Source organism: Tachypleus tridentatus, chromosome 11 (genome assembly GCF_004210375.1).
Source record: "Tachypleus tridentatus isolate NWPU-2018 chromosome 11, ASM421037v1, whole genome shotgun sequence".
Classification (NCBI taxonomy): Eukaryota; Metazoa; Arthropoda; class Merostomata; order Xiphosura; family Limulidae; genus Tachypleus; species Tachypleus tridentatus.
The window spans coordinates 11130408-11154670 of record NC_134835.1 but is presented as its reverse complement, the minus strand read 5'-3'; the positions used below and the strand labels follow the sequence as shown (position 1 = coordinate 11154670).

Genomic DNA, 24263 nt, shown 5'->3' with positions numbered 1-24263 from the left:
TCACCAATAGAAAATAATCAACTCAACGGGTTGGAAAAAGAACCAACTTTGCTAGTACATCGAGAACATCGTAACTCGTAACACAAACATCTCACGTGATAATATTTAAGTTGTTGCTACTAATACCCAAGCGGTAATTTATTTAAACTATCCGAAATAAATGGTTAAGGAAAATAATTCTAATGTAGAGAATGAAAATAAAATCATTTTAACATACTAATAAAGATTGAGAACGTAGTTATTATGAATTTTGTCTGGTTTAGTATTTTGGTTATCTACTTGCCATAAAAGGTTATAAAAGGTTTACCACAGTTATTTTGTTATCATATCAATTGCATCACTATAATAGATCGTTCAAAATCACCTTTCTTGTAAATACTTGACTATCCTTCAAAAACTTCTTTTTACAAGAAAAAGACAAATTAATTTCACTCTGTGCTAGATAAATCCTTGGTATAAGAGTTCCATCCTCAACAGACTTGTTTTCGTCTATGCTAGTGATTGAACTCAACGAAAGGGGAACGGACGTTGAAAAGAGGAAGCATTATGGGAGAAAAATAGTGGAATTGGATTATTGTGACTCACTAAATTTGAAGAAAACTAATGTTACCGACTAACTGATCACCAGGCGCTTGGCTTTTATGATCATGATACATATATATATATATGTGTGTGTACTGAATGTACTTACGCAGAGTCCTCGAAAGTGTTCTGTTTCAACAGTAAATAAAATAAAAGTTAAAATGACAAATATTTTTATTTCTTACTTTTGAAGTTCATGAGTTATGCTGTGTTGTATCCTATAGAGTGCATAATTCTTCTCGTGATTCATGGCATGTGCATGTTTCACCGACGTAGGGACGGTAGAAATTGCAAAGTTAAACGTCACTGACTGACAGACAACACACTACTGTAAAGTGGTGTAAGTGGTTAAAACAGGTTATCCTTCCAGGCAGTCTTCAGCCCCTTTCAGGAAATTATTTCGAATAACGGCGTGGTCTTATGAAATCATAAGCTGCACTTGCTTGGGATCACACGTTCCTCGCTCACTTGGCGATGCACAACAGAAACTTAAATTTGCACGTTTTAAAAGCTCTTTTTTTTTTAGAACAAACACAAAAAATCAGATTAATATTTTCCCTCTACTTCTGGATAACACATCTAATAACATTTCCACAAGAAATTGTAACTACCTATATATGTATTTATTTTTTTAAAATGCAACGTACACGTGAAAAGTTTGCCGAAAGTAGCTCACAGCTGCTCAAGAATTGTCTTTAATTTAACAGACTAAAGGAGCTGCTCTTTAAACAAGGAAGAGCAGAACTCATCGTTACATTTTAACGTTACTAAGGCTGAAAGAGAGAAAATGTTCGGCGAGGGGATTCGAACCCATGCACCACAGATTATGAATCTATCGCCCCTAACAGTCAGCTTATTCCATGCTCTGACATTAGAAGTAAGCCATCATGTATATAAATCCTTTCTAGTTTTATTGTTTCTAGCAATATTTTCCTGTTTACTCAAAAACTACCTATCACAAAATAAATATCTGTCTGGTATGTAACGTTAATGTTTAAATCCGCAAACGAATGTGATGACAATAAAAGTTTTGTAAAACCATTCGTCACCTATCGTTAAAATAAACAACTTGTGTGTTTCGATCATGTTTGTGCACAGTGGGATGTCAGCAGATTTACAATGCTAGAAATCGGGTTTCGATACCCATGGTGGGAAGAGCAAAGTTAGCCCATGGTGTAGCTTTATGCTTAACTGGAAACAAACAAACACACATTTGTTTATTTAGGCATAATAAACTATCTCGTTCCATCTTCAGGCCTCGTTGTGCCTGAAACAAGAATATAAACCACTTCTGGTTTTGTAAGAATTTGGGTTTAAATATATTATTGTTGCTTTTTAATTTACTCTATCTTGGGCAGATCGTGACCTGAAGTTCAGCGCGTTTCTATTTCAACTCATGGATTAATTTTTGTTGCTTTCTCCAAGAAAAAAAAAAGATTCCAGAAACTTTACATAAAAATATTCTCTCTCAGATATCTTTTGTTTGAAAACTTTAAAAGATACAATAGAAAAAACTATAGAGTTAGCTTTTCACCCAAATTGCTTTCGTTGAACTGAAGCGCTGAACTTATTATGGTTTTTTAAAACTTTTAAAACGTTTTTTGAGGGGGCATTTTAGCTAAGTGCTTTTTTTGCAAAATTGGATTCGTTAGAGATGTTTTTAAATATGTGTTACTAGGTACATTTAAGCCTCTGCTATGGCTCGAACAAGTATTGGAATAGGAAGGTAACGAACGTGTTAATTAAACATATATTTACAAAGTTCAGTTTTGTACAAAGTAAGATGTTAGCTGGTCTTTCCCAAAGTAGAGAAAAGTGTTATTTCATTACAATTTGAATCTAGTGATAGACTTTGATTAAAGACGTTCAACGTGCTCAGTAAAATGACTATGTAGTGTTAAACTCCATGAAGTGTTGAACACTTTCAACTAGCTTCTATTAGTGTTACTCACGCTTTCTTTATATAGATGATATAAACAATTTTCACATTATCGTTTCAACCTTATACTTTAATTACCAATAAATCTATATTTATACCTTTGTATTCTTTACTGTATACATTGATTATTTTAGTGACACCAGGTGGAGAGGGTAAGCTAAAGTTCAAACATATTTCCTGACAACATGGAAAGAGTGTATCTTTAAACCTCAAAACTGATGTTCATTCATTTTGAATTTAAGTTTAGGAAAACCACTTGACTTGAATGTTTAAACTTACCCCATATCAAGCACACTTGGATATTATGAATAGCTTTAACGTAACTCTAAACATTTATATGATATTAGGACTAATTCTGATTGTTATTAGTTTATCTTCAACAATTACTATCAAGTTATCTAGTTTTGGAGTTATTAGCATATTAATTTTTACCATATTTTTCACTTTTGGAGTCCAATGGTTTAGGAGCTTGTTGCATAACTAATACATCACCAAAAATAGGGTTAACTACAATGTTTTGTAGTTACTATAAATATTGTTTTATTTGGGTTAATGGGAACTTGACTAGTCTTACTTGGTGAAAATATTAGATAGATATTTCAAAGAAGCGTTACATAACTTTAGGATTCTAATGTTCTTTATTCTTCGATATGCTGGAATTTATAATCATGCTTTGACTTGTTTCCTGACTGAATTTTTGAACACATTTACTCGTGTTGAGAAGTAGAGTTAAAAGGTAATTTGGATGTTCCACTGAAGTTTGACAGTAATTTTCATTTTCCCAATTTTGATATTGAATCACTGTATATAGATATATATCATTAGAATAAACTATAAAGATAAGACCTGATTTGATTTGTAATAACAATATAAATAGATTGACCTCTTCTCAAATCGATAAACTCTGTCACCAAATTGTCTCCTTGTCTGAGAAACAGTAATGTGTACGACAAAAAATTTGTTTTAGCGTTTTTTTATGTGTACGAAATCTTTATTATCTTTAGAAACTCATGTCATGTTTCTCAATTTTTTGAATATCTAAATAATAGAATAGGACTATGAAATTTAGTGGAACATTAGACAACATCATAAACTTCTGTTCTGTGACATATGTATTAAAAATAATTATAGTAATAACGGCCAATTTTATTAAAAAATATATCTTTTACTGGTTTATATTTCAATTCTATTAGTTATATCCCTAATATATTGAAAAGCTGGTTTAAATACTGTTAGTTACAGATAAAATCTTTAGCACTTGTGAAGAGTATAGTAACATCAGATAATAATTCTGCAAAAATTGTTTTCCTATTTGCGTTATAGACAGAACAGTTTGTGATTATTTTAACACGGTCGGGCATGGCCAGGTGGATTAAGGAGTTCGACTCGTAATCCGAGGGTCGTGGGTTCAAATCCTCGTCACACCAAACATGCTCGTTCTTTCAACCATGGAAGCGTTATAATGTGAGGGTCAATTCCACTATTCGTTGATAAAAGAGTAACCTAAGAGTTGGCGGTGGGTGCTGATGACTTTTCATTTCTTTTACACAGAACATCACAAATTTAATGTTTGTTGTATATATCGTATTTCAGGTGGTTAAGGCATTCGACTCGTAATCTGAGAGTTGCAGGTTCGAATCCCCGTCACACCAAATATGCTCACCCTTTCAGCCGTGGGGGCGTTATAATGTGATGTTAAATCCCACTATTCGTTGGTAAAAGAGTAGTCCAAGAGTTGGCGGTGGGTGGTGGTGACTGGTGGCCTTACTCCTAATTTTACATTGCTGAATTAGGGACGGCTAGCGCAGATAGTCCTCGTGTAGCTTTGCGCGAAATTCAAAACAAACCACTTATCGTATTTGGAAACGATTTGGTGTCATAGAAATACACTGATTTTATTATTATTATTATTTTGTTATTGTACTAAAATTAATTAAGGAAGTTAATTTAAATTTTTATATGTCGTTTTGTATATATTCTCTAATGAAAAGATACGAATTGAAACAATTACTGTTGAACAAAGCTTTGCTCTGCACTCCTCTAACTTGGAATGCCACAATAAATGTTTTACATCCGGGATATGTCAATTTAACCTTTCACCTTACTATAACGTATATTACCATACAACGTTTAGTAGTGATCGAGTCTTTCTACATAATTTTTGAAATAAATTTGTCGAATTAGAAAAAAATACACTACATAAATGAGGAATTTTATTTATAATTATTAATAACCGTTTAAACTATATTTTATTTAATGTTTGCCAAACACGTTAACGTCACATCTGGTGTATTTAACGACGTCATATGCAATAGTTTAAACAAAACCTGAACTCTCAGTCTTGGAGCTGTTAGACAAAATGAACAGGAAATAAAAAAACAGTAAAAAACACAGTTAACTGTTGTGATTTAAGTAGTTCCGGTGAGAAACTGACAATAGGATATCGGTCATTGTTATGATTAATAGACTATATAATCACCAAACTCTAATCATTACTTACATACTGTTTTGTGACAGCTGTTTAGCGCTTACTAGTCAGTTCATATCCCATATGTTTGTTGTTAACCTGAATTTGTTTCCGAGAAAGTTCAGAGAAAGACCATTTTGTTTTTATTTTTTATAGCAGAAGCTGGGAATTCATCGTTTAAGCCACTAATCATGACAACAAACGTAGAGACATTTAATGTTTTTCTGTTCATAATGTTCGAGATATTACCACTAAACGATTTATTTGTTTAAATAAGTAGCTTACATACGTTTTTGTTTTTGTTTTGTTTTTATTTTAGCAGGTAGAAAGAATAATTATGGGTTATTAAACTGTGTAGCTACACTTCTCTAGATCGCAAATATGAAACTGGAATTTGTATATAAATATATATGTATAAAATCTCTATTAATATCCAGAAGTAACGAAATATAACTTTCCAGAAATCTCACGTGCTGATATACTTAACCCCCGTGTCATTGTGTTATAACCTTGCACTCGTAACCTTCGAGACCAACTAAGGCTCGAGGGAGATCAACAGGATGTATTGTATTAGGGTTAACTTGGTAGTGAACGTTACTTGCTTAAACTTCCTAGACAGCCGTCACTTGCTTCGCTGGTTTAACTGCACAAGAAAAAAACAGACGTCAAGTTTAACAAGATTAGCTATAGTTTCTGGTAAAGTCTGCTCCGCTTGGCCTAACTCTGTATAGCATGAAGGACCACGTGGAAATACTGTATTGGCTGATACCAATTTAAAGTGGTTGTAATTTGTAAGTTTAACTTGTAGGTGGTTTCGAGATCTCCCACGAACATCGAAAAGGTTATTAAAAATTATCTGTTAAAAGGCCAAACGTATACACGTAACATGATGTTGAATTTTACCATAAATACTATAGTTTTAACGGTTATATTATGCACAACTTAAATCACATTTCAACATGAAATACAAAGTCCGACATAATTATCAGTACCAAATCTTTAAAGTAACGTGGATATTTATCAAAAAATATACAAATTTTAAAAGTAGAATACACTGAAGTATATTCTATTTTTCAAGTATTTCATGAATTTTCTATAAATCGTTCGCTATTAATTTTCAATCAAACATCTGAATATAAAACTTAAGCGTTTATAAGTGTTTTAATGTTTCGCTTTTCAGTAGCAAAATTCTCAAATCAATGTAACACAGGTGAAGGGAAATCTAGTTCTGTATAAATATTTACTCACCCAACAACATAAGAGCGTTTTTAACAGAACAAATACTTGGATCTACAGTAAATTTGATTTTCGGGTAGTTTGTTTGATACTAATTTCCTTTTGACGCATGAGCAGCTTTTGAATTAAAACTAACCGAAACCGTTTCTACTCACGAACTACAGGAACCACTAGGTTTTGATATTGAGAACTGTTCTTCAAGCGATATCCAGTGAATAAGTTATGATGTGAGTAAGTTACTATATACGTAAGTTGTAAAAAGTTTCATCATTCTTTAAGGATAGAAAGTCAAAGATTTTGTATTTGAGTTTTAGTTACGATAGCTTCACAAGCTAAGCCTATTTGGAAAGACCTTAGTTATATAGATGTGAAAATAAAACTGTTGCCTTCAAATTTCAGGTGTAAATAATATACATATTAATTACATTAAAAGATTTATTATTCTTTAAGGATAGAAAGTCAAAGATTTTGTATTTGAGTTCAGTTACGATAGCTTCACGAGCTAAGCCTATTTGGAAGGACCTTAGTTATATAGATGTAGAAATAAAAATGTTGCCCTTAAATTTAAGGTGTAAATAATATACATATTAATTACATTAAAACGTTCACTGTGGTTTAATAACAGAGAAAGAAGAAAAATGTTTTTTTTGTTTCTATGGTAACAAACATTAATTACTCATTCACAAAAATATGTGGCTTAATGGCCTTGTTTGTTTGTTTGTTTTTGGAATTTCGCACAAAGCTACTCGAGGGCTATCTGTGCTAGCCGTCCCTAATTTAGCAGTGTAAGACTAGAGGGAAGGCAGCTAGTCATCACCACCCACCGCCAACTCTTGGGCTACTCTTTTACCAACGAAAAGTGGGATTGACCGTAACATTATAACGCCCCCACGGCTGGGAGGGCGAGCATGTTTGGCACGACTCGGGCGCGAACCCGCGACCCTCAGATTACGAAGCGCACGCCTTAACGCGCTAGGCCATGCCAGGCCCTAATGGCCTTCAAAATAAAATGTTATCCTGTTGCAGCGAGATGCACTTTGATTTAGAAATATATTTTCAACAAATGTCAGAGTTGAAAATAATAACTATACGTAAGATTCACTATAATACTGTTTTTACAGATTTAACATTTAGTTTTGTTGTTCTTGAACAGAACGTAACTATTAAAAAGTCGCGGGTTCGAATGCCGGTCGCACCAAACATGCTTGCCCTTTCAGCCGTGGGGGCGTTATAATGTGACGGTTAAAAGCCTGTAATTTTGACATGAAACTGATTAATTTGTTTTCAGTTATTCATACACTTTCTGTCAATTATGGCAGAGAAATAACAAAAATGTATCGATTAATACACCAGCACCGAAACGTAATAAGTCCACTGAACACAAATCAATGTTTACAAAATAAAAGTTTTGGATCGTCAAGTTTAAATTACAGTTGTCTCTAGTAGACATAAAATAACAATAGAAAACTGAGTGTAGCACATGTGTAAATAACAAAGGCCATTTTACACAGACTTGTGCTCTTACCAGATACAGTAATAAAGTGGTTTTCTGAAAGACTTCGGGCAGATAAAAAGTAATAATGGACATCAATCCAGTGACATTTCAGAAGTAAAACTTTACTGAAACATTCAAAACTAGATACGGGCAACGACCGCTAAAGGAATTCGACTTCTCTTAAAATCCTAAAGTAAGTGGAAAGTAATCCGATGTGTATGGCTGGCGTGAGTGTTCAAATATAATAAAGAGGTGTTTGTAACAACGAAACTGTTATCTTTAAATGTGTTTAAATTTAATAAAAAAAACAACAACTAAAGTGATTTCGAACTATCGAGGAATAAATTAACAGATAAATCGCATTAAAAAACAAAATCCGGTTATGATAAGAAGAAGCGAGATTTGCCGCCAGAGGAATAATATATGAACATATTAATTCCATTTGATGTTTCAACGTTTTAGAAAAAAATATAATCGATGCAGAGTTGCAAACGACCTGTGAATTATTTTACCTTTTACGTTCAAGAATACAGAGATTTCGATAATTTCTGGGAATAAGATAAAACAAATACAGGGATCTTAAAATTCTGTAGATTTGCAGTGATTGACTTAATGCTATATGCCCTCCCTTTAGTACAGCGGTAAGTTTACGGATTTACAAGGCTAAAATCAGGGGTTCGATTCCATAAGGTGGGCTCAGCAGATAGCCTTATGTGGCTTTGCCATGAGAAAAGTACAAACATAAAAACACTTAATGCTATGAAATATTGATTTTAGAACAAATCGTAAAAAAACATGATACATAATAATATACTCCATTATATATCATTCAAAACATGTAGTTTATGGCATACAAACACAAGTTAAATTATTTAGGGAAACGCAGACATTTTCGATATACAAAACACATTGGTTTTATATTTTGATTTTCAGTTCTGAGACGAAATAAAATGGTAAAATACCCCCCCCACACACACACAGTGGCACAACGGTATATTTGTGGACTCACATTGCTAGAAACCGTGTTTTGATACCCGTGGTGGGAAGAGCTTAGATAGATCATTGTGTAGCTTTAGGCTGAATTCGAAACAAACGAAATAAAATCACATAAACCATGAAATATCATATGAATATTTTTTGTGCCTATAGTTACTAGAACGACTTGAACTGAGACGTGTCTCTTAATCAAGTATGGGATTCAGTAAACATCAGATTGGTTCAAAGAGATGGATGACGCTTGTGTCCAGGCTCTGCGCATACAAACGACGCAACTTGAGTTACACTATTAAGAGCAGGTAAGGGTGGCGTTTGACGTTCTCGCTTGAGTGAGCACGTGGTAACGGCTGACTGTTATAGCCCTTGGCTAGTTTTCTTCTTTCTTTTCAAAGAAAAGATCGTGAGTCAAAGAAAGGGCAGAAATCATGGTCAGAACAAATGGTCACGCATATCGAAAGGCTTGTGGTAAATTTATTGTTGACATTAAAAACATTCTGGTTTGCAAATCGCCTTGCAGAGACAATGTGCTCAAAACTGACCACCTGTCTTCACGGTGCACGTTTCAACGAGAAATAGAATCACCAAGCTCTTTTATCATGGTTAAAGGAAAACACAACTTTTCGTTTTGTTTTTATTGGAACTATTTGTATTTCGCTTTACATAAACTGAGGACACTTGACATGATATCACTAATTCTGGTCGTTAATAAGTCTAATCAAATATATACAATGTTTCATATCACATATTCTTTGTTACGGTCTGGCGTGGCCAGATGGTAAGAACACTGAACTTTTAATTTGAGAGCCGCAGATTCAAATTCTCGTTACACCAAATATGCTCGACCTTTCAACCGTGGGGGCGTTATATGTGGCAGTCAATACCACTATTCATTGGTAAAAGAGTAGTCCAAGAGTTAGCGGTGGGTGGTGATGACTAGCTGCCTTCCCTCTAGTCTTACACTGCTAAATTAGGGACGGCTAGCACAGATAGCCCTCATGTGGCTTTGTGCGAAATTTTAAAAATGAATAAATGAACTCTTTGTTTCTACTTTAGCCACGACAAAGTTTTCACAAAATGTAATTCACTTGGATTAATCATCGACTTTAGAATAAGAAAACCCTTTGTGTAGGTTGTCGTATAGCATTTCTCAAGTTATTCGTTTTTCTATTTTAAAGCTCGATTTCGGAGATACGAAAGAAAAAGTCAAAATCTTTAGATTTAAACGAACTTTTCTCCTGCTACTCTTTTCACGCATCAGACTTTCTTTCACTCACTAAATCGACTTTTACGAAGAAGATAAAATTGTTTTCTGTTGTAAAGAGTTTACTGCCGTCCCTAATTTAGCAGTTTAAGACTAGAGGGAAGGCAGCTAGTCATCACCACCCACCGCCAACTCTTGGGCTACTCTTTTACCAACGAATAGTGGGTCAGGTCGGAAATTTATAATCTTCAAAATTGGGATATCATTTTTACTTATAGCATTGGAAGTTAAAATTTTTATTATTATTTTATTATTTATGCCACTCGATTCCATGAAGGATTAATCAACAGGCTGGTTTTTTAAGTGAGTAGATTGTTAGCCCACCGCACAACCTCCAACCAGGAGGAGAAACCTTAGCTGTCCCTAATTTTGCAGTGTAAGACTAGAGGGAAGGCAGCTAATCATCACCACCCACCGACAACTCTTGGGCTACTCTCTTACCAACAAATAGTGGGATTGACGGTCACATTATAGCGCCCCCACGGCTGAAAGGGCGAGCATATTTGGCGCGACGGGGATGTGAAACCGCGACCCTCAGATTACGAGTCGCACGCCTTAACACGCTTGGTCATACCGGCCCCTACTGCTTTGGAACAGAATGAACACAATCCACAAATATATCACCCGTCGCTCGGTCCATCTCGAAACAGGAAACATAGATATCACGTGAGTTTTTGTGTATTCACGCGCAGCACGTGTTTCCATTCAAAGGGGATGCGATACTGACCCAAAGCTGTGAGAAGTAGACAAGTTAGCATTTTCTCACAATTACCTGGTCACCATAGAGAAAAAAACAAACAAAAGAAAAGAACCGTGATGAATTTTCTTTCTCTTTCTTTCGTAAGGGTAATTACCTTCACAAGCGAGGTGGAAGTATCTAATTATCTGGTATATGTAACCGCAACTGAGAAAACTTACTAGAAACTAAGCAAGTTTATTGATAAAGTACAGAATAAAAATAAGAGTTATTTTTACTGAATAGTTGACATTAACCAATTACAAAAGAAACATACAAAAATATGCACTAAATCGCAATATGTATAAGGTGATGGAGTGTCCAATAAGACATTGTGGTGACATTATTTTCAGTTGATATCACAAAAACATTGATGAAGAAATGTTAAGCATGAATTAATCTTTAACGCTTTCTTGTGTGTTTAATTGCTTTATTTTTCAGAATCGATTACGAAAATTTATTCGATTACGAAGAGTTATTAAGTTTCATTCAGCGCAGAATGAAACCAATTATATGAAATGCAGCTTAAATTAAAATAAATGTGTTAACTAACACAAAAACTAAAGCCCTTCAAAAGGTTTGCAGTGTTGACGAAACTATAAAAAACAGAAATATTTTCTACCGATCATATTTCATAACTTGTTCAACAAAATGTGATTTATTGTCAAATTGGGAACTCTAAGATTTGAAAAAATTCAGTGGAACGGAATTGAACTGTAAAATTTAACGAACAGATGAAATGTTTATATTTATCTGTAATAGATTATTGATCATAATGTTATTTGTAGATTAAAATCTAATAATTTTTTCTTTACCAACTATAAGAATGTGAATATAACAGTTTTTCTTGTGTGTCTCGCTCTCAGTATGAATACAAACATTATATATTGTAATTTTACACATCAATAAATGGTTTTATTATTCATAACTCTGTTCCATAGTTTTGTTAACTTAAAGAGAGGTAATTTGTATTATAGTTTGGTTACGTTAGACAGGGATACTGGTATATTACAGTTTAATTACGTTAGAGAAGGTTAATATATACCACAGTTTGGTTTCAAGTTAGACAGGGGTGATATATACTATATTTAATTAAGTTAGAAAGGACACTCTGTACTGGACTGGTAGTTTTTATCTTTTGTTGATTTGTTCTGTTATTATTTCAATTTATTATATGACCGTGTGTGGGTTAAAAGGCTGTTGCAGACAGATCGGTTATACAGTATATCGTATGTCTATTATATCCTGAAATCTGTATCACCTTCTTAGTTATTTTATTTCTCCAAGATATTAGAGTCTATGTTCACAAAACGTGTTGTACTCTCTACCTACTTCTTAGGTTGTTTATTTTGTACCAACTGTAATCATTTTGTGTGGTTCAAAAAAGAGGATAAGTATATTCAAGATGAACAGCTGTGTTTATAACACAAGAAAAAACACAGATAAATGTAACGGATATTAACAGATTCCATCTTCAGTATGTATAGTAAAATCAAATTATGTTATCATCTCTCTGTAAGTAACTAACATACACTGATATAATAAGAATGTTATCATCTCTCTATAAGTAACTAACATACACTGGTATAATAAGAATGTTATCATCTCTCTGTAAATAACTAACATACACTGGTATAATAAGAATGTTATCATCTCTCTGTAAGTAACTAACATACACTGGTATAATAAGAATGTAGTCATCTCTATGTAAGTAACTAACATACACTGGTATAATAAGAATGTTACCATCTTTATGTAAGTAACTAACATACACTGGTATAATAAGAATGTTATCATCTCTATGTAAGTAACTAACATACACTAGTATAATAAGAATGTTATCATCTCTATGTAAGTAACTAACATACACTGGTATAATAAGAATGTTATAATCTCTATGTAAGTAACTGACATACACTGGTATAATAAGAATGTTATCATCTCTATGTAAGTAACTAACATACACTGGTATAATAAGAATGTTGTCATCTCTATGTAAGTAACTAACATACACTAGTATAATAAGAATGTTATCATCTCTATGTAAGTAACTAACATACACTGGTATAATAAGAATGTTATCATCTCTATATAAGTAACTGACATACACTGGTATAATAAGAATGTTATCATCTCTATATAAGTAACTAACATACACTGGTGTTATAACAGTAATTGAATTACAGCAACATAAACAAAATGTGAAAGGTTTCTTTAATCAGTAATTGCAGATCAATATTGGCCTTAGAAAGGATATTGAAATTTGATATCTTTAGCTCATGTCCTGTTTCTTTCCTGTGTTGGTGTTTAGAGAAAACACAGGTGTTACTATTTTATTTTGTGAAGAAATTTAATTTATCAACTTTCAATATCCTTTCCTTAAAGATGTCTTCTGCATCAACTTTTACCAACACTGAACAACAAGCAGCCTTAGTTTAAGTTACACATTCTGTAATATGTTTTGTTTGTTACTCACTCAACCTTATTGTAGTAGTTTTGATTCAACTTCTGTTAATATAGCAGTGTTTTAGTTACTGACTTCTTCTGTTAATATAGGAGTGTTTTAGTTACTATTCTTCTGTTAATATAGCAGTGTTTTAGTTACTGACTTGGGAATGACGTATTTCTTTTATTTGATTTATTTATATACTCAAGACCGAATCTGATACGTTCCTTTTTCTTATCCTTTTTAACTTCGTTTTTCTGGGAACACATTAATTTCTTATAATGTTTTATTTTTATGAACGTTCCTATACAGACTTCTGACCCAGAGAAACATTAATTTATGTCTCTAATGTTCCTCTCATTCATTCTTCTTTTTAAGTTTTTCAGATATCACACTTCAACTACGATTTTAGTGTAGTTTTATATAGTTTTATTTTCTCAGTATCTTCGATATTACAAATAGCATTCATGGTATCTAGGCGCTCTGTGTTTGTTAGTTGTACTACCCAATTAGGCCCCCCGCTAGTACAGCGTTATGTTTACAACGCTAAAATCAGGAGTTCGATTCACCTCGGAGGGGCCAGCAGATAGCCTGATGTGGCTTTGCTATAAGAAAAATACACACACACACTATCTAATTAATAACACTATGAAACACAAATTTTCGTCCTGGATAGTATGTGTTATTTTTTAATTGCTTATGTTGTAAAAGTACAGAAAATGGTTATTATTCCCTTCAAACTTTGCTTTTGTGACATTGATAATGAAATTTAGAAATTAACCTATTTTTTACGTCAAAATGGGCAAATTTGCACAATTTCATTTACATAATGTCTGAATAAAACAATATATGAATCAAGATTTACATGTATTTATACTAAAGTTATACAAAAATAAGGAAAAATGTTTAGAAGTGAGTAGTTTTTCGATACTTGTGACTGTAATGTAAATCACTTTCATGTGTCAACCCCCAAATATAGTCTCCCATCATATTTTCGTTATATGCTCCCAGGTCACAAAAGCAAAGTTTGAAGAGAAAAAATCGGTATTTTACGTTTACTTTAGGTATAAGTAATTGGAAAATAACACTTACTGTCCAGAAATAAGAAAAAGTAACACATTTTTTGCATAGTGTAATAGATTTGTGTTGTCATACAGCCTGCTATTAATAGCAACTATTAATATTTTATTGCCCTAATCTTACTGTACATATGTAGTCTGTAAATATATTTTTGCAAACAATGTGGTATAGGACTGACCTCGATTTTTTATTTTCGTTTTTCATAGTGGCTTCTGGCCTGGTATGGCCAGGTTGTTAAGGCATTGGACTCGTAATCCGAGGGTCGCAGGTTCGAATCCCCGTCACACCAAACATGGTCACTGTTTTAGCCGTGGGGAAGTTATAATGTTACCGTCAATCCAATTATTTGTTTCTAAAGGGGTAGTCCAAGAGTTGGCGGTGGGTGGTGATGAGTAGCTGTCTTCTACCTAGTCGTATATTGTAAAATAAGGGATGGCTAGCGCAGATAGCTCTCGTGTATCTTTGTACGAAATTAAAAAGAGTAAAATAAACCACAAACGCTTCTAATAAAGTAAAATATATGATAGAACAGTAGCACTTTATTCACGCCTAACATCAAGATTGTCTTCATCGTAAAACATGTGGTTACGAGGTGGGGCTTTTCACCTGGAACATGATTAATATAAAGTGTAATTAACTTTTACTATTGTATAATTACTTTTAATCAGGCTATTGTGTCTTTCTGATTCTATCTATGTCGTTTAATAGTTGATTGAATTTCGCGCAAATGCGATTAAAATATTTTCGCCTTTGGTTCTCTTTAAGTCGTTATTAATAATTTATGAAGATAACATTCAAATTAAAACTATATTAACTTCAAATTGAGTATCTTAATGAAGAAAATAATAATTTAGATAACTCCGTAACTCCAACTGAGTCGGTTCTTCCAATTATAATAAACTATCTTATATTTTAAAGTAACTTACAATGTTTTCCAAATACATGTGAAAGTTGAAAGGAATTAATGATATTGAAGTTTTAAAAGATTTATAATACATGTTTTTACTTATTATTCTTTCAAATTGTGTTCATTCATAGTCCACTCTTAGTTATTAGCAACGTGACGTTGTCAGCTGACAGTTACATTGGACAACAGAGGTTCCCTTTTCAAGTTTACTCGATTTTGAGTAGCGTGACAAATAGAGGAGAGGCCTTTAACGCCTCTTTTGGTGAAGAACACTTAAAATGACTGTAGAAAACCTACCTTATAATTATAAAGTATTGCCAGATTTTGTCCGTAGGAATTTAAAGTTTTCTTTTGTTGGATATTCGAGTATACTACTAGTATTAATGATTTATTTTAAAAGATATTTAATACGTTTTATCAGTCTATTGTTATAACTTCATTAGTTCTCAAGTTGATTTCGATTAGGTTTTGGAAAATGAGATATTTTTTTATTACTGTTATCACAAGTGAAACAATCCAATGACCAAGTCCGTGAACGTCTTATTACGCATGCTACGTTTACTCTGTTGGAGCGTAAATGTTTTATTGCTTTTGTGGGTTAAAATGCTCTAAAGTATTATTAAACTGTACTTTAAATCAACGTCAAAACGTTTTACTGATAACGTCTAATTGTAATTACATTTAGAAACAGGTTAATAACTCATATTAATTCATTTAAGTCTCTACGGTATAAACTACGTGTTTTAAAAAAATGTTAACATAGCAGTAGTAGAAACTCCGCTTTCACCTGTCCAAACTGATTTTTTAAGCTTTCTAAAACCATACACACATTGCAATAAGGACACTGGAAAATTTGACAACGTGATATTTTGTGCACAGTTTTATATACTTCGGAAATGACGCGATCACTTCCGCTAAGCATTGTTCGTTTCGAGCCAACTTTGAAGTGTTCCAGGCAGAAATACAGTGAACTCAACCATATACGATGACTGTCTTTGGATCCGTTCTTTAACCAGTGATTTTTTTAGTCATCAAGTCTTCTGGTACTCGACAAGTATATCACAACGCAGGCGTGAGGAGACTTGAAGAAAAACCTGGTGTATGAAAACAGAAGTTGGGCGGAAGCCAAAGGCGGTGGCCGATATCCCTTTTCAACCATGTGTGTCAAACAAGGCGACTGTCGAAGCTGAAAGTGCCCAACATCACCATAAAAGCCCAGAACTAAACCAGACTAGTGGATTTTAGAAGTAATGGTGTGTTTCTGAGGTATATATTTCAAACGGAAAATTGTTATATCTTAGATAACGCACGCAAAGACTTAACAATTTAATAATTTATTAATCAGATAATTATTATTCAGTATTAAAACCAATTATATCTGTTTATTTAAGTAGGAACATTAATTATCAGAAGTCTGTGAGTTGGTTACTGAGTAGTTCGATAAAAATATATTACAGGGTGACCCAAAATACTGTTTTTCCACAGAACTTATTTTCTTTGTTTAATTTCCTCTTGAGGTGGGCCCGGCATGGCCAGGTGGTTAGGGCACTCCACTCGTAATTTGAGGGTCACGGGTTCGCGTCCCCGTCGCGCCAAGCGTGCTCGCTGTTTCAGCCGTGGGGGCGTTATAATGTTACAGCCAATCCCACTATTCGTTGGTAAAAGAGCAGCCCAAGAGTTGGCGGTGGGTGGTGAGGACTAGCTGCCTTCCCTCTAGTCTTACACTGCAAAATTAGGGACGGCCAGCGCAGATAGCCCTCGAGTAGCTTTGGGCGAAATTAAAAAACAATTTCCATAATTATGTCACTGACTGGTAGTAACATTTTTCATGAACCATCACACCAGGACAGCAATGTGACTTAGTAGCAGAAAGAATATAAACAATGAACTTCCTTTGCGAAACTGTCCCTCAGTGGCTCAGCGGTATATCTGCGGACTTACAACGCTAAAAACAGGTTTCGATACCCGTGGTGGGCAGAGCACAGATAGCCCATTGTGTAGCTTTGTGATTAATTCAAAACAAAGAAATAATTTTCTCCTTTTTAAGTGGGCATACCTGAAAAATACATAATCAGAAATAGCCCCCAAGTGGCTTAGCGGTATGTCTGCGGACTTACAACGCTAAAAACCGGGTTTCGATACCTGTGGTGGGCAGAGCACAGATAGCCCATTGTGTAACTTTGTGCTTAATTCAAAACAACAAAACAACAACATAATCAGAAATATGTGTTTTAGTTTTAGCTTTCGAACTGATAAACAGTTTTACATCAAGGCTGTCCATAAGTTTGAAACTTAGGGGCTAATCACCTTGCGTTTATTATAGAAAACTGTGCACTTTGAAAGCACCTTGAACGTATTCTATAGGTTTTTTACCGGTATGTGATTAAATTCCGCACTTACAACATTAAATTATATTGTTCCATTCCTTGCAGTAGACACAATTTACATAGCCCATTGTGTAACTTTTAAACGACCACAAAAGAAAGCAAAACCAAGCATACAAAGTTTTAGGACAAAGTCAACAATTAGATTTCAGGCTACTTTCAAAGAACAATGGAAGGTAAATCATAGGTGAAACATGAAAAGTTTATTAATTTTCATACTTAGTACAACAGAAACTCAGTGGAAATGAGTGAGTTCAGTAAATAGTTAATATTTTGTCTCCCATTTGCTATTAAACCAAAGAAAGTCTTTCAGACATTGTTACAACATATTTAATCAAGTCTTTGGAATTTTGCTCCAAATGTCTCTAACGTACTCCCATAAAATTTATTTGGAAGTAATATTTGATTTGTGAAGTTTTGATCCCAGGTCTGCTCAATTTGGTTGAGATCAGAGATGCATGGGAGATGGCCTGGCATGACCAAGCGTGTTAAGGCGTGCGACTCGTAATCTGAGGGTCGCGGGTTCGCATCCCGGTTGCGCCAAACATGCTCGCCCTTTCAGCCGTTTTGGCGTTATAATGTGACGGTCAATCCCACTATTCGTTGGTAAAAGAGTAGCCCAAGAGTTGGCAGTGGGTGGTGATGACTAGCTGCCTTCCCTCTAGTCATACACTGCTAAATTAGGGACGGCTAGCACAGATAGCCCTCGAGTAGCTTTGTGCGAAATTCCAAAACAAACAAACAAACAAAAAAGCATGTGAGATGTTGCCTCATTTATAAATTGAATGACTTCAGCAGCTTCTTTCTTAGCTAAGTAATTTAAGAATAGGTTGGATGAGTGTTTGAGGTCATTATCTTCTTGATAGCAGAATCCTTTACCACTAATACATAAACCACTGGGCATACCATTACGGAGTAGTACCTGATGGTACTTGCGCTAGTCCATTATCCATCAATTTCGTAAATATCTCCTGCTGACACTCAGCAGAGAAACGCCTCCCAATCTCCTTGCCTCACCCATGCTTTATGGTATATGTTATACATTGTGGTAAGTATCTTTCACCTTTCTTCAGTTTTTTCAGTATACTTAAGTCTCTTGACAATATTTATTGATCCAAGTAAATGTGGTTTAACTGATACACGACAAATACTCCAATCTAGTTGAGTCCTTTTGATACTGTTGATCAAGAAACGTTTCTGTCATTTGGAACATGGTTGTTTATCCCATACTTGAGATCAGTGGCAGTCTTCCTTCAATCCTGAAGGTTACATAAACTAAGATACTTGACAACAGTATCATTAATTTTAGGTGTTTTTACTATTTTCAAATTTACTTGTATCGATCTCACAACCTAGAGTGTACTTGACAATGCTTAGGAACCATTTCAAGTCTTCAGAGTCCAACCAGCATGACTAAAGCTTTTATGTTTACTCTCTTCTCTACTGATAATTCTCTATGCTTTATTGGCCTATGAATGACCACGAAACTTAATATTTAGTGGTAAATATTGATTTTAATCAAGGTTTTATTTGTGTAGCACCACTAGATTGATTTCATTTTTCTAGCATATATGATGTCATGTGCTAGCTCTTTGCAGGTTTATATGTATATAGTTGAGAAACACTACAAGGGTTACCATGACAGTTATTTCAGACCTAAACTTTAATTAGTATGTTCCTTCAAACAGAACTCTTGTGACATACAGTTTGTATATGGGAGTTCCAATGAATGATACGTGTTCTCACCCTAGCTCATTTAATTATCAACTGGGATCAAGGAAGCATTACCATAATGTTGAAATTTACACTCTGTAATGGTATAGAAGAATTAGCTTCAAACATGAAACTGATGTGAAAACATTCACTTGTCCTAACACTTTTACACAGTACTATATTTTCTACAGCTGTTAATGAAAACACAAATATCAAAAAGACCTGACGTAACTATTCAAATGTTATCTATGTGCTAGGCATCGTAAAACATGTCACATTTATTCGTTAAGCTTGTTTCAATATTAATGTAATGATGTTATTATACAGGATTGTGCTAAATGTAATAGTATTATACGTCAAGTTGTTTTTAAAAGATGATAGAATACGTTACTAGACTACATAACTTTCGATAGCAGTTTTAACCATATGTATCTCCGAACGACTGGTGTGGGTATTAAAACTTTTACTAATAAACCAGAGAACAATGTTTCGACCTTCTTAGGTCATCTTCAATCTTCAGCTTAGCAAAAGATGTACTTTATTTTCATAAAATTATTAAAGTACATATTTACTTCAAGTGGGTTTCTCGTCATAAGGAATTTTTAGACATAATACAATTTTTTTCTAAAATGTATGTATTATCTAGCTATCTAATAAATATATTTTGGTAAAAGAATAATTGCAGTAAGATCTATCATTAGCTAAGCTACGTGTGTAAAAAAATACCAAAAGGTGAAATTAAATATAATTTTCTTTTTTGTGTATTAATAGCAATTAAGATAATGAGAAATACTCGGTTTCGCACCATTTTTTATGGCGATAATTTACGCATAAAAAAGCTACAACAAAAATTACGACTTCAAGTATTCATCGAGTTAGATCTAAAGTCTTCTCCAGATGTAGATGTAAATCGAGATGTAATTGTATAATTAAATAGCACAAAAGTTGAGCATTTATATCACTACGACGTTCCAATTCATGATGCCACTGCTGGTTTTGTTTTATCTGTAAGTTTATATTGGTGTGTCCCGGTGTGGCCAGGTGGGTTAAGAATTTCGACTCGTAATCCGAGGGTCGCGGGTTCGCATCCCCATCGCGCCAAACATGCTCGCCCTTTCAGCCGTGGGGGCGTTATAATGTGACGGTCAATTCCACTATTTATTGGTAAAAGAGTAGCCCAAGAGTTGGCGATGGGTGGTGATGACTAGCTGCCTTCCATCTAGTCTTACACTACAAAATTAGGAACGGCTATCCCAGATAGCCCTTGAGTAGCTTTGCGCGACAATTAAAACAATCAAATGTGTTGGTGTTTATAAATTCACAAAGGGACTATTATGACCATGCTATAAAATCACTGGTCTGTACACTAGGCAGCCTGGACAAGGTCACAGAATGTCAATACTTTGCTACTGGACATTAAGTTATTGTCCCATTGAATCCTGTCCTATAACTTTTCGTGGATTGCTGTTGGACTGATTTCTGGTCTTATGTAAGGTCATAAATGATTTCATAATACCACTCGCCCACATGAATAGCTCAGCAGTAAACTTGAGGGTTTATAATGGTAAAACATAAGAATAAATTCCTGCAGTAGGGAGAAAGGTACTTACCAAGAGCACGTCTCTAGATTAATGTAGGACAGTTTATACTAACACAGCATTCACAGACTTTCAATAAGGTTAGGTACTGCAAACTAAATATCATCCATACTGGATAAATATGAGCGACCAACCTTTGCTACTTTACAAACACTTGTTAAAGCTATTTTAACCTTTATGAATTGAAATATTTCCTAAATCTAACACTATCGACTATCTGGTTGCATCTAGAAAAAGCTATTAGATCCTAACAACACTTGTATTCTAACAGCTATTCACTTGTATAGCCCGAAGGTCAATGTATATTTTAGCTGTTATGTTGAGGATAGAAGATTGCATTCAGTTACGTCAGCCTATGTACAGTGTAGAACAGTGGAGAAATGAAGGACCTGTTTACACTAATATATCTGTTATGTACGATGTAATGTGTGAGAGTGGAGTAATGAAGGAGTTGTTTACATTAATGTATCTGTTATATACGATGTAATGTAAGACAGTGGAGTAATGAAAGACTAACCTATTTTATATACGATGTAATGTAAGACAGTGGAGTAATGAAAGACTTGTTTACACTAACCTATTTTATATACGATGTAATGTAAGACAGTGGAGTAATGAAAGACTTGTTTACACTAACCTATTTTATATACGATGTAATGTAAGACAGTGGAGTAGTGAAAGACTTGTTTACACTAACCTATTTTATATACGATGTAATGTAAGACAGTGGAGTAATGAAAGACTTGTTTACACTAACCTATTTTATATACGATGTAATGTAAGACAGTGGAGTAATGAAAGACTTGTTCACACTAACCTATGTTATATTCGATGTAATGTAAGACAGTGGAGTAATGAAAGACTTGTTTACACTAACCTATTTTATATACGATGTAATGTAAGACAGTGGAGTAATGAAAGACTTGTTTACACTAACCTATGTTATATACGATGTAATGTGAGACAGTGGAGTAATTAAGGATCCGCTTACACTAACCTATTTTATATACGATGTAATGTGAGACAGTGGAGTAATTAAGGATCTGCTTACACTAACCTATTTTATATACGATGTAATGTAAGACAGTGGAGTAATTAAGGATCTGCTTACACTAACCTATTTTATATACGATGTAATGTAAGACAGTGGAGTAATGAAAGACTTGTTTACACTAACCTATGTTATATACGATGTAATGTAAGACAGTGGAGTAATGAAAGACTTGTTTACACTAACCTATGTTATATACGATGTAATGTAAGACAGTGGAATAATAAAAGACCTGTTTACACTAACATATGTTATATACGATGTAATGTGAGACAGTGGAGTAATGAAGGACCTGTTTACACTAACCTATTTTATATACGATGTAATGTAAGACAGTGGAGTAATGAAAGACTTGTTTACACTAACCTATTTTATATACGATGTAATGTAAGACAGTGGAGTAATGAAAGACTTGTTTACACTAACCTATTTTATATACGATGTAATGTAAGACAGTGGAGTAATGAAAGACTTGTTTACACTAACCTATGTTATATACGATGTAATGTAAGACAGTGGAGTAATGAAAGACCTGTTTACACTAACCAATGTTATATACGATGTAATGTAAGACAGTGGAGTAATGAAAAACTTGTTTACACTAACCTATGTTATATACGATGTAATGTAAGACAGTAGAGTAATGAAAGACTTGTTTACACTAACCTATTTTATATACGATGTAATGTAAGACAGTGGAGTAATGAAAGACTTGTTTACACTAACCTATTTTATATACGATGTAATGTAAGACAGTGGAGTAATGAAAGACTTGTTTACACTAACCTATGTTATATATGATTTAATGTAAGACAGTGGAGTAATGAAAGACTTGTTTACACTAACCTATGTTATATACGATGTAATGTAAGACAGTGGAGTAATGAAAGACTTGTTTACACTAACCTATGTTATATACGATGTAATATGAGACAGTGGAGTATTGAAGAGCACTCTGAGTGTAGTCTAACTGTTATCTAAGAATGAAGAACATATTTATTGTACTTGTTCTGTATGGTGCAGAACAGTCAAGAAATTAATCACGTTTCTAATGTAATCTACCGGTTGTATTCAATGTGAGAGTGTCGATCAATGAAAGACGTTTCGAGTGTAGACTTCCTGTTACAAGACAGTGAATTTAAGAAGAATGCACAAGGAGTAATGTATCAGATAAATGCAATTTATTACAGTGGCAGAAAAAGGATGAGTATAATATGCACAATGTCCTATTAGGGCAGTGGGATATAACGTAACAGAAGCTAGTAATAGTGTATAATTCTATTTTTACTTTCTTAAGTGTAATCTTTGAAATGTTTCTTTGTTTGTTCCAGTTGAGATGGAAGTGTAATATATTGTGGCTACATGAAAAATAATACCCTAACGAACTCGCTCTCTGGTAAAGAAGCGTGAGTGTATTTAAACATTCATATTGTGACTGAATTATGACGTAATGCGCCATTCTAAGTACATTCCATAAGTCGGACACTTGATTCTTAATTTTATCATAAACAGCTTATTACTATATTCCAAGTGTAAATGGTGGTCTGGAATACACAACCTCTGTTCCAATTAACACTGTTTGGTTCACCTTTATTTCAAATAACGGTGTCATAAAAGATGAGTTTGTTTAGAATGTAGAATAAGGCCCGGCATGGCCAGGTGGTTAAGGCACTCGACTCGTAATCCGAAAGCTGGGGAGCTCGAACCCCTGTCACACCAAACGTGCTCGCCGTTTTAACCTTGGAGTCGTTATAATGTAACGGTCAATCCCACTCTCCGTTGATAAAAGAGTAGACCAAGAGTTGGCGGTGGATGGTGACGACTAGCTGCCTTCTCTCTAGTCTTACACTGCAAAATTAAGGACGGCTAACGTAGATAGCCCTCGTGTAGCTTTGCGCGAAATTCAAAATAAACCAAAGAAATCTCATAGCCTAAAACAATCTAATATATCGAATGTAATTACTTCTCATATACTAAATTTGTCGTTCAATATTACAAAGATTTATTTGCTTTGTAGCTCAGAGTTTGCATTTTGTACTAACTTAACTTTCCCATTTTATCCAAATCTTGTGAAATATATTGGATTTATAACCGAAAATATCGTTAATCGCGTGTATACCCACGTGGTGGAACAATAAATTCATTCTAATCTTTATAAGTACAAATATACTAGAATCATACTTAACAAGCTGTACTAATTACTAGGCTAAGTTTCAGATATATCTATGTACAGTTTGCTCTGACTGGAAGTTATTGTGAATTACTAATTTACACAAAATTTCGTTTTGATTTCAAATATTTCATATTTGTGCGTTTATTCTGCACATATCGGAATCGGTGCAACCAACATTTACAACCAAGAGGTGGTTTAT

General features: G+C 33.9%; 1 protein-coding gene across 5 annotated transcripts in view; it reads left to right on the top strand.

Annotated features, from left to right (window-relative positions):
• The window catches only part of LOC143231669 (hemicentin-1-like), a 180556-nt gene that overhangs the window by 33748 nt on the left and 122545 nt on the right, over positions 1-24263 (top strand). Inside the window, exon 1 of one of the 5 annotated variants that reach the window (XM_076466246.1) lies at positions 16214-16411. The exons of the other annotated variants lie outside the window; for them this stretch is intronic. The gene's annotated coding sequence lies outside the window, so the exon portion shown is untranslated. Of the gene's footprint in view, positions 1-16213; positions 16412-24263 lie in introns of those variants that run through there. 5 annotated transcript variants of the gene reach the window in all.